Below are 12663 nucleotides of genomic sequence, written 5' to 3' on the forward strand. Positions count from 1 at the left end.
TTCCTCACCCAGAGTGCAGTGAATCATTGCAATTATCTCCACAAGGTTTCTAAATTTAATAGACATATCCTGGGGTTCAGCGGTGATGGGAAGTTGCAGGAAAGTGGTGCTGAGGTCGAAAGTCAAGCATGTTCTGAGTGAAGGGCTGAAGAGGCGCAATGGGCCGAATGGCCACACCTTCTCTATTTCTTATTTTCTGAAACACGAGTCTACCTTTGTGCCTCACTGTTTCTTGTCCTGTCAGATTGAACAGGGAGTGCTGAGAGCACCGGACATCTATCGGCAGCCGCTGCTGTTATTTCATGTTCTCGTTGTTTATTTGCATTGGCGAAGTTTGTTGTCTTCTGCACTCCGGTTGATCTTTCAGTGATCCAGATATAGTTACCGTTCTGTAGCTTTGCTCTGTATGTTTGTAGGAGTTGTATGTGGTGACTTATATGTACTCTGTTAGTTTTTGGAATAGTCGCTTGGGGAATCTGAAGTGGAGGAGTATTTGGGGCTTATTTAAAATTATACATAGATATTATCCAAACAGTGTTTATTTGACAAGGGTTAATTCTGATATTGAAACTAACTGTTATTTTTGTGGTTTATATCCAGAGAATTTACTTCATCTGTTTTGGGATTTTGAATATGTTAAAACTTTTTGGGTTGATGTTGGTCAATTTATAGATCAATATATTAATGTGGATTTTACTTTTTGTTTTCAAAATGTCTTATTTGGGTTTACTAATAACACCAAATCTCATAGGGATCATTCCTTTATCATAAACCTTTTGTTAATTTGCAGCAAATTTTATATCCATAAATGCAATCACAGCAATAAGAAACCTTCATTTATATTTTGATGTCAGACTTCAAACTATACGTTTATCCTCTGAAAACTTCCCATCGCCAGAAGGCTGTAAAGACTGAACAAATTTGTCAACGTTTTGGGTTATCTCTGTAAATGTTCCTGTTTTGTGACTCCTCTTAGATATAGTTCCTTCTGTCCAACAGTATTTAGAGTGGATTCCTTGTTTATTTGTATATTTAAAGTTAATAGTTATATATTTGTTGCTGCTTTTGTGTGACTCCCTGGCTTTGTTAGCATATGTTTAGTGTTTCTGTTTTTGATTGTGTTTAATAAAAATTTCAAAAATTTAAAAAAAATAATAAAATTTACTTTGAACTTTGAGCCTCGGGGAACTTGCTTTGATTCTGAGAACAAACAGTGACTGACATTTCCATCTTCCGGTAGCAGCCCTCCCTCGGACACACTCACAGCCAGTCAGAGAACACCACTGGGAAAATCTTGTCTCCATTGGCTGAGGTGTGTCAGTGGCGGGACGCTGAGCGGACCGAAGTTTGGAATCGGGAACGAGTGGACCCGGTGAGAGACCCGAGATTGGGAGCAGCTCCCCGGGTAAAGGCTGCAACAGCGGCCGGAGTTTTGAATCCTTCCGATGGCGGAGGTGAAGATTCGGGTGGAGATTCCGTGAGATGTTTCAGCCACACAGGGGGTGCCCGGTCTTTCCCCGCCGTGGATCGGGGCCTATTGTCCGGAGTTCCCTCCCAGACATGTCTCCTGCTGCGGGGATACGGGAGCTGGCCCGCAGCGGCTGCCGATGGAACTCCGGTGCTGTGAGCGCTCCCCTGTGCAAAAGGACAGGCTGAAGGTCAACGGAGAACCAGGCGCAAAGGTAAACTCGTACTTTTGAAAAAGGAAACAGGAGCAGGCCATTCGGCCCTTTGTGTCTGTTCTGCCTTTCACTCAGAACATGCCTGATCTTTGACCTCAGCGCCACTTTCGCGCAACGTTCCCAGCATCGCAGAGCCATAAAATTTTTCCTTAGAATTCAGAAACCTTGTGGAGAAAATTCCAAAGATTCGCTGCCCTCTGGGTGAGGAAATTTCTCCTCATCTCAGCCCTGCTGAGGTGAACTCGGATTCTGTGACCCCGGTTCCTCACCACAGCCAAAGGAAACATCATTCCAGCCTCTACCCTGTCAATACCCTGTGAGACTGTGTCTGTCTCAGTCAGACGACCTTTTATTTCTCTAATTTTGAGACAGGCCCGGTCAGTATAATCTCTCCGAGGACACTACCTCACCTCCTAAATCAATCTGGGAAATCTCTTCATTCCCTTTATCCCACAGGCTGACTCCGGGAGGGAGACCAGACCTGTGCACAGTGTTCCATGTACGCTCTCACCAGGACCCCATATACCTTCAGAGGAGACCTTTATTCTTCTATTCAAACCTTCCTTCCCATTCAATGCTCTTCATTTAATATCGAACTCAAACAGTGAACAGACACAACACAGCCTCAGCCATGAATTTAAAGGGCAGGTGTTGCAACAGTTTGAGCTTCATACCGGGGGCCACGGAGCAAGCAGGGTGTCACAAAGGGAGGAATGTGGGAGTGTTGTATGTCTGAGCCCAGCTGTGTGTGTTTGTGTATCAGAATCAGGTTTAATATCACCGGCATATATGGTGAAACTTGTTCCTTTGTGTCTGCAGTACACTGCAATATTTAGTAATAAAAAGTATAAATTACAGTAAGTATTTACAAATTAAATTTAAACGTTAGTACAAAACGGGAGGGAAAATCCTGAGGAAGTGTTAATGGGATCATTGTCCATTCAGAAATTTGACGGTGGAGCGGACGAAGTTGTTTCTGAAACATTGAGTGTGTTTTCAGGATCCTGTACATCCTCCTTGATGGTAGCAATGAGAAGAAGGCATGTCCTGGGTGATGGGTGTCCTTAATGATGGATACCACATTTTTGTGGCATCATCTTTTGAATGTGTCCTGGATGCTGTGGAGTCCAGTGCCCATGAAGGAGCTGGCTGAGTTTACAACTTTCTGCAGCATTTTCCGATCCTGAGCAGTGGCCTCTCCACACCAGGCAGTGATGCACCCAGTTAGAATGCTCTCCACAGTACATCTGTAGAAATTTGCAAGTGTCTTTAGTGACAGACCGATTCCCCTCAATCTCCGAATGAAATGTAGCTGATGTTGTGCCATCATTGTAACTGCATCAATATGTTGGGCCCAGGATAGTTCCTCAGAGATGTTGACAAGCAGGAAATGGAAACTGTTCACCCTTTTCACTTCTGATCCCACGATGAGGACTGGTGTGTGTTCCCTCGACTTCCCCTTCCTGAATCCACAATCAATTCCTTTGTCCTCATGATGTTGAGTGCAAGGTTGTTGCTGTGACACCATTCAACTTGCTGATCTATCTCACTCCTGTACTCCTCCTCGTCACCGTCTGAAATTCCACCAACAATAGTTGTGTCATCAGCAAGTTTATAGATGAGCCTAGACACACAGACGTGGGTGTAGAGAGAGTAGAGCAGTGGGCTGAGCACACATCGTTGAGGTGTGCCAGTGTTGATTGTCAGCAAGGAGGAGATGTTATTTCTGATCCACACAGACTGTGGTCTCCTGGTGAGGATCCAGTTGCAGAAGGAGGTACAGAGGCCCAGGTTTTGGTGCTTGTTGATTACAATTGAGGGTCTGATTGTGTTGAACGCTGAGCTGTAATCAGCTGCCTGACTTTATTGCTATTGTCCAGCTGATCTAAGGCTGAGTGGAGAGTCAGTGAGATTGCATCTGCTGTAGACTTATTGTGGTGATTGGCAAATTGCAGTGGGTCCATGTCCATGCACAGACAGGAGTTGATTTCAGGCATGACCAGCCCCTCAAAGCACTTCATCACAGTAGATGTGAGCACCACTGGGTGATAGTCATGGAGGAGGAAGTTCACTGTGTTGATATTTTGGGCACTGGTATGATTGTTGCCCTTTTGAAGCATGTGTGTGTGTGTGTGTGTGTGTGTGTGTGTGTGTGTGTGTGTGTGTGTGTGTGTGTGTGTGTGTGTGTGTGTGTGTGTGTGTGTGTGTGTGTGTCCCCTTGAAACAGGAAGCCACAGAATCCGAGGTTCAGTTCAATTCAAGAATATTTCTTTTAACAGGGTTGCCTCAAAAGAGGGGTCACAGTGATGGATGACCTTTCAGGTCAGAACAAAATTATTTACTCAGCTGATGGTGAACCTTTGAAACTCACAACTCACTCTTGTGTTTGTGAGAGACATTTACAAATTTGAATGTAGAATTGAGAATGAACACAGTAAATTCATTATTTTTATAGTTTTAGTTTTTTTGTGAGCATGCTCGGTAAATCCAATAATGGAAACAACGAAGGACCAACAGGACGGACCGAAAAAATACAACAATGTGCAAAGGACAACAAACTGTGCGAATTGAAATGAAAAATATATAATAAATAAACAAGAAATAAATATCAAGAACATAGATCAAGAGTCCTTGAATGTGTCCGTTGGTGGTGGGAATAGTGTAAATGGTAGAATTTGTGTAAAATTATCCCCTTTGGTTCAGGACATGAATTTAATGTCATTCTAGCCTTCCAAAATCCACTCTAATATAACGCAATATCACTTCTCTTTTCCAAAGTATAACTCAAACGCTCAATTACCTGACATTCCATCAGTTTACATAAATGAAACATTAACGGTATAAGCCCACAACTGGAAGGATCAGATGGGGACCTCCCAGATGTTCTACTAGACTCTACTGCTGCCATTTTCCATGGGGAAGGAAGATGATCTAACCTCCAAATCCGATTCAAAAATGATAACATTTTCTCAAGAGAGCTGTCAGTCATATGTCTGGTCATGCGATCATCCTTTCATGGGGATGCCTAATCTGCATTAATAATATTCTTAAATCCACACAAAAAATACTTGACATCACTGATACTATCATTGCTACATCTAACTTCCAGCACATCAGGGTATTCACTGAAAAACATATCCCTATATTGTTTAACTTCTTCACTTAACTTATCGTGACCACGAATCGTAGCAAATGACCCAGCCAGTAACACAACCGTCCCCATTTCTGTAGCAATCATCTTGCCCACATTAATCGGCATTGGATTATTATGATCCCTTCGAATTCTCCGATTTTCTCAATCATTCTTCAAACATCTCCAGGTTTAATAACCCTTCCTGTATTATCTCAAAATGATTCCAGTAAATCACCTCCTTCCCCGCCATGGGCTGTGCCGTTCTATTCTAAATAATGCCACCTGGAGACTGAGACACCATCACAGAAAACACTGGATTTCTCTCAATTTGTTTTACCAAAAATTCTACCCCGATATAAATCCTAACTCAAGCTAAAGCCTTGCAAACAGATGAAGGGAATGTTGATTCAATGTTCCCAAAATAAAGTCACACTATAGACAGGAAAATGATCAATCCCCAATGTTTCATCACCCATAACATCCCACATACAGACTCCAGCAAGTATGTTCGAAACGAATGTTAAATCTTTTGCCGTTTCAGGATACATTAAATCTAGCGGTAACAACCAGGATACCTGTATCCATATAACATCCGGAGGTTTGACAAATCAGAAATAAACTTCTTAAAGTATTAAGCTTTAGAAATTAGGGTTCTCATACTCCATTGCAATATTTTTAATCCCATTATGTACCTTCACAAGTAGACTGGCAGCTTCATTTACAGCTTCCCATGTAACACCAAACAGCAAAATATCTTCCTGCAGCTTTCACAATAATTTAATTCCCTCAGTATGACGAGATGTTTGATCCGGACGATTCACCACATCCGTTACAAACATCAGAAAATTCATTTTATCCACAAGTGAAGTATCTTTATTGAGAGAACTGTGATGATAACATTTAATCACTGACGTCAGTCTGTTTGCTGGTTGGGAACACTGAATCAACATTCCCTTTATCTGTTTGCAAGACTGACTGACGCTCATCTTGAGAAATTATCGTGTGAGCTCTCATTTGATCGACAGGCATCTCAGCCACTAAAAGCAGGGAACAGAAGTAAGTCTGAGCTACGATAGGCCGGGTTGAAATCTGCACCTGACCATAACCCTCCTCTTCCGCTCCGTGCCCATGGCAGATTTTACCGAGTTGTGATGGCCGACGGGAATTGTAGTTCATTTCCAAGCGCGTGTTTATGCATCACGTACACAGATTTTGTCACACTTTGCATTACCCGACAATTGCACCGTAACAATGGTGGCGGAGAGGAGAATCAGTGTTGCATCACACTCAGATTTGGGATCAGTGCACAGTCACCATCCAAGCAACACACACAAAATGCTGGAGGAACTCAGCAGGCCAGGCAGCCTCTATGGAAAATGCACAGTCGACGTTTGGGGCCGAAACCCTTCGGTAGGACTGGAGAAAAAAAAGCTGAGGAGTAGATTTAAAAAGTGACGGGAAGGGGGAGCGAAACACTAGGTGATAGGTAAAAGTGGGAGGGGGAGGTTCATTGGGAAGTTGGTTGGTGAAAGGCCATGAAAGAAAGAAAAAGAGGAACGACGAGCAGAGAGAGGCGATGGAGACGTGCGTGAAATGGAAGAGATGCGGTTGAGGGCAGCGTTGATGGTAGAAAGGTAGCCTCTTTCTTTGAAAAAGGAGGATAGCTCCTTATTTACTGCAGATTTTCTCTTGTTTGCGACAGTCACTGTCCAGTCTCCTTCTGAATCGAGTCCTTCAGTCCCGGCGGCAAAAGCCGTGAATCCCTACTCCGCCGTTCCGAGTTAATCACGTCCTTCCAGAGGTGACCAACCAGAGGTGCGCACGGTCCTCCAGCTGTGGTCTCACCAACGTGGAGCAGTACGGGCCCTTCTGCTCACTGTGTTGTTCTGAACCAATTGAACTGGTCATTCAATGCCTTACTAAACCAAACCCTCCTGCCTGCACAAGGTCCACATCCCTCCATTCGCCTCACACTCACGTGGTATCTAATAGCCTCTATCGCGTCTGCTGCCTCCACCACCTCCCCAGGCATTCATTCCAGGCACCCACCACTATGAGTGTGAAAAGAAAACTTGCATCGTACATCTCCTTTAAACATTCCGAGTCAGGTTAAATGTTATCGTATTACTCGGTGGTTTGCAGTCGATTATTAAGTAGGTGGTTTCGGGGTTCTTGGAAGCACATGATAGAATAGGCCGTAGTCGGCATGGTTTTGTCAGTGGAAAATCTTGCCTGAAACTTTGTTGGAATTCTTTGAGGAAATAACAATCAGGGTAGACGAAAGAGAAACAGAGGAATTTGTCTGCTTGGATTTTCAAAAGGCCTTTGACAAGGTGCCACACATGACTCTGCAAAACAAATTAAGAGCACATGGTATTACACAAAATCTGCTGGTATGTGGGAAGCATTGGCTGTTTGGCGGGTTACGAAGCGTGGGAATAAAGGGAACCTTTTCTGGTTGGCTGCCGGTAACTAGTGGTGTTCCACAGCGGGCTGTGTTGGGGCCGCTTCTTTTCACATTATATGTCAATGGCTTGGATGGCAGAATTGAGCGATTTGTGGCCAAGTTTGCGGATGATACAAAGATAGGTGAAAGCGCAGATAGATTTGAGGAAGTAGAGAGGCTACAGAAGGTGCTAGGCAGATCCGAAGAAAGGGCAGAATGTAACAGATGGAATATATTGTCAAGCAGTTTATGATAATGTACTTTGGTAGAATAAATAAAAGGGTAGACTATTTATTAGGTGATAGGTTTTTTTAAAAAATGAGGAGTCTTCCTTCAGGATTACATGAAGACTAATTTGCAGGTTGAGTCGGTGGTGAGGAAGGCAAGTGCAGTGTTGGCATTCACCTCGAGAAGACTAGAATATAAAAGCGAGGAGGGAATGTTGAGACTTTATAAACAACTGGTGAAGCCTCACTTGGAGTATTGTGAGCAGTTTTGTGCCCCTTATCTTAGGAAGCATGGGCTGACGTTGGAGAGGGCTCACAGGATGTTCACATAAATGGTTCCTGGATCGATCCCTTTGTCGTATTAAGAGTCAATGTGGATCTTCATTTAGTTTTATCACGTGTAGAATCATCTGCTCTTATGATGGTCAATGTGACAAAAGCTCAATTTATGACCCAATCTACGACCTGCCTAGGAATTATGGATCTGTATTCCCAGATTCCTCCATTCTCCCGTACTCCTCAATTGCCTACCATTCACTGTGCATGTCCTTCTCTGCTTGGTCTTCCCAAAGTGCAACACCTCTCACTAATCTGCATTAAATTCCATCTGTCATTTTTAGAAATTCTTTCCAGCTGCTTAATTCATGCTGAAAGTTTTGATCTCCTACTTGGCTACCTACTCACGCTCTGAATTTAGGTGTCATTTGCAAAACCAGTTTAACAGAATACTATTGATATTCAGAAGTTTCTATATCCTGTCCCTTGAAACGTCTTCCAATAAGTTACCCACGACTGATGTCAGACGCAACTGTCTCTAATTTCCAGGCTTTTTCTTGGAACTTTCCTTGATCAACGGAAGCTAATCTCCAGCACCTCACCCGTGGCTGAGGACATTTGAAATCCCTCTGCCAAGGTCACTGCAATTTCCGCATTAGCCACCGACATGAACCGGGGAGGACACCCTATCTGGACCTGGGCATTCATCCACCATAATTTGTCGCAAGTCGGCAAACACCCCTTTCCCCATAATCTGTATATGGTCCATGACCTCAGTGCTGTTCTGCCCCATTTCCTTGGTCCATGTGTCTGTTACTGAAGCACCTACAGATACAAAAAACATTTAAAATATCTTCCCCGTCTCTTGGAAGACTGTTCTGATCGCCAATGGACACCATTTTTGTCCCTTGCTATCCTCATCCTCTCCGTATATCTCCAGAGATCCTTGGGATTCTCCTTCAGCTTGTCTGCTCGAGAAAACTCATGCCTCCTTTGATTCCTGCTGAATTCCCTGTGAAGTAGTTCGTGTCTTCTTATGCTTCACGAGTGACTCATTTCATACGAGCTGTCTATGCCTCTTTCGTCGTCTTAATCAGACTCTCAGTGTGTCTCTAAAATCAAGATCCCTGAAGCCTTGGCCTTTATTCCAACAGGAACATATAAACTCTGCACTGCTGAATGTTTTCAACTTAGAAAGCATTGTAACCCAATCTACACCGGCCTGAACTCTGCTGATGACATCGAAATTGTAGTGTTTCCAAACTACAGTCAGATTCCGAGGACCAGTTATATCAATCTTCACAATTATCTTGAAACTGATAGAATTATGATCACTAGATACAGAGTTTTCCCGGACACACATTTCTGTCACTTGTAAACTACGACGTCCAGCATCTCATCCACTCACTGAGGAACACTACTTCCTCGATCCGAGGTGTTTCTCACCCTGGCGTGTGAGATTCATCATTCATTTCCGGAGTCTCATTCTCGTCAACAGAACCCACAGTCTGTCCCCCTAACTGGTGAATCCCCGCTTAGTACTGCTGAAAGGATGTGTAACCATTTGTAATGATTTGGAAACGTATGACCTAATTAGGGACAAAAAATAGAATTAGAATCATAGAGAAGTACAGCAAAGAATCAGGCCATTTGCAACGCGCAGGCCACGCTGAACTATTAAATAGTCTTCTCTACCTCTACCATATTTGTACCTATCCACACTTCGCTTAAACCTTGTAATCGAGCTCACAATGACCAGCTGCTGGCAACTATTTCAACTATTGAGTGAAGAGGCTACCTGCCATGTTCCGCTTAAGCTTTTCACCTTTCACCATTAGCCCATGACTTTTGGTTGTAGTCCCACACAACGTCAGCAGAAAAACCTTGCCGATCTATACCCCCTTAATTCTGTATACCTCTATCAAATTTACTCTCAATCTTGCACTTTGCAAGGATAAAGTTTTAAGCTATTCAGTTTTTAACTCAGATAATCCAGACCTGGCAACAACTTTGTAAATTTCCCCTATTCCCTTTCAACCGTATTTACAGCTTTCCTGTAGCTAGGTGACGATAACTGAACACAGATCTCGTAGCAAAGCCTCATCAGTATCTCACACGTTACATCCCATCTCCTATAATCAATACATTGATTTATGAAGGCCAATGTTCCGAACAATCTGTATCCTTTTGAAGCCACTTTGAATGAATTATAGACCTGTATTGCCAGATCCGTTTGATCTTCTACACTCCTCAGTGCCCTTCCGTTCACTTGGTAAGACCGGCACTGTTTGGTTCTATGGAAGAGCAACATCTCCCTCTCGTCTGCACTGAATTCGATCTGCTATTTTTCAGCCCATTTTTCCAGCTGGATGGGATCAAGCTGAAACAAACATGAAAACCTTCTTCACTGTTCACTACACCCCCAATCCTGGTGGCATTCAGAAATTTGCTGATGTACTGTATCATATTATCACCCAGATCGTTGATATAGATGGTTAACAACAACGGACCCAGCACCGATCGCTGCGGCACACCACTGGTCACAGGCCTTTATTCAGAGAGGAGACCATCTAATACCACACTCTGGCTTCTCACACAAAGCAAATGTGGCAGCGTCGGCGGATCTGAGGGTGTGACCAATCTCAGGTTGTTTCATTTATAGATACCTTAATAATGAATACACTTCGAAGTTTGAACTTTGTTCGTGCCATTTTTCAGGGTGGAGCAGCTACTTGTGAACTGTTTGAAATGATTCTTGCTCTGGGATAATCTGATGTGCATGTGGAGAGTCTCAGCGGGTTCGGGGTGCGCACGGATTCGGCAGTGCACATAGATTTGGAGGTGCACACTGATATGTGGTGCACACGGATTTGGCAGTGCACATAGATTTGGAGGTGCACACTGATATGTGGGTGCACACTGATTTGGCGTGTCTGCGGAATTGGTACTTTGAGAAAACCCAAGATTGTTTCATTTTTGAATAATTTAATGATAAATGCACCGTGAACTTTGTTCTTGCTGTTAGTTTAAGGTGGAGGCCGCTATTTACTGAACAGTTTTGAATAATTATTGCTCTGAGATAATATTCCATGGAGGAGGGTTTTTACTGGGTTGAGGAGTGCGCTCAGATTTGGGGATAAGCGCAGATTCAGGGGGGTGTCAGCAAACATGGGGAAGTAGGGGGTGTAGGTCGATTCGGGGTGTGACGAATCTCAAGGTTGTTTCATTCGAAGATATTTTACTGATGAATACAGTTTGAATTCTGAACTTTGTTCTTGCTGTTTTTGTCAGGTGGAGGCAGGTATTTTGTAAACGGTTTGAAATTGTTCTTGCTCTGGGGTAATCTAATGTGCAGGTGGGGTGTCAGCGTGTTGGGGCTGCACACTGATTTGGGGGTGCAGATCGATCTTGTGCACACAGGTTTAGGGGTGTCCCTAAACAGGGGCTGCACACTGTTTTGCGGGTGTCGGTGGATTTCACTCTGCACAGTGACGTGTGGGGTGCATTGACATTTAGGGGTGCATATGGATTTTGGGATGCACACAGATCTCGGAATGTGCCGGCCAGTTTGTGGGCACTCACTGATATGGGGTTTGTTCTCAATGTGAGGGTGCACACGAATGTGGGAGAGCGCACAGATTTGTGTGCCTCGTCTTATTTGGAGTGTACACACGGATTTGAAGGTGTAGGTCGATTTGGGATGTTATGAATCTCAAGGTACTTTATGAATAAATAAATATTGAAGTTGGACTTCGTTCTTTTTTTTGCTATTTTTGTGAGGCGGAGACAGCTATTTGGTGAGCTGTGTGAAATGATACCTGCTCTGGGATAATCTGATGTGCATTTGGGGGCGTCACACTTCGCTATCAGGTGTAGGGAGAGAACCCGACGAGGTCACCTGTTGAAAGTCAAACCGACGGACGGCAAGCCGCAACAGCAAGGAGTTTTATTTCGTGCCGGAGGGAAAAGTACAAAAGCTGCCGAAAAAGTTGTGTCGAGAAAAAAGTATTTATAAAGAAACAAATGAAAACAAATGCCCATGCACAAAAAAAGTACAAATATACAAACGCTTTCTCAACGACAAACTTTGTCTTTTAACTTTCCCTTATAAATATTTACCAACCGTCAAATCCAACCTCGCAACGAAAGACTGGGGGTTTAAATCTGCCTCCGCCTGGCTGAGATTCTAACATGCTAGCGTTTTATTTCACAATATATGCCACAGTTAAATCTATAGATCAGTGCACACATGCTTAGATGAATATAAAGTAATAATGCCCTCCCACCAGTGGTGTTACCTGTTCAGGGTGTGGGGCACCTGACCCCACTAACCCGGGTATTATTTCAGGACGCCTCAAACAGCCCTTCTGGTCTTTTGGGGCCGTTCTGCTGTCAACAAACTGATGTAACGGTTTGAGTGAAAATAAATAAAACTGTTTGGAATGACTGTGTCTAGAATCCTTATTTCAATGAGTTATAGGCCAGCAGTGCAAGTTAAATGAAAGGATCGTTTTGATTAGCCAAGCTAGCCATTGTTTCACTGCGGGGTGTGTAAACGGTGAACTCCCAAGAGCTGCGGCACGGGAGGGAAAAGGGCGTGAACCACTGGGGAATCTAGACCATGGGCAGAACGAGGGGGAGTGACTAACCGGGCAAAGGGTCAAGGTTAGCGGAGAATTATCATTACCAACCTGTTCAGTCACAGTCTGTTTCGTTGCTGTACTGTGTCTGTGACTGTCTCTAACGTGAAAGGAACCACAGGAAGATGGGCCGGAGAGTTTGTTTCTATGCCGTAGTGTCCGTTACTGACTCGAACGGGGGAGATGCGGCAGGAGGATGGGCCAAAATGCCTCTCCCTGTGCTGTAGTTTCGACTGATAATGGGATAGAATGGGTACAA

The sequence above is a fragment of the Hemitrygon akajei genome, unplaced genomic scaffold (assembly GCF_048418815.1).
Source record: "Hemitrygon akajei unplaced genomic scaffold, sHemAka1.3 Scf000110, whole genome shotgun sequence".
Taxonomy (NCBI): Eukaryota; Metazoa; Chordata; class Chondrichthyes; order Myliobatiformes; family Dasyatidae; genus Hemitrygon; species Hemitrygon akajei.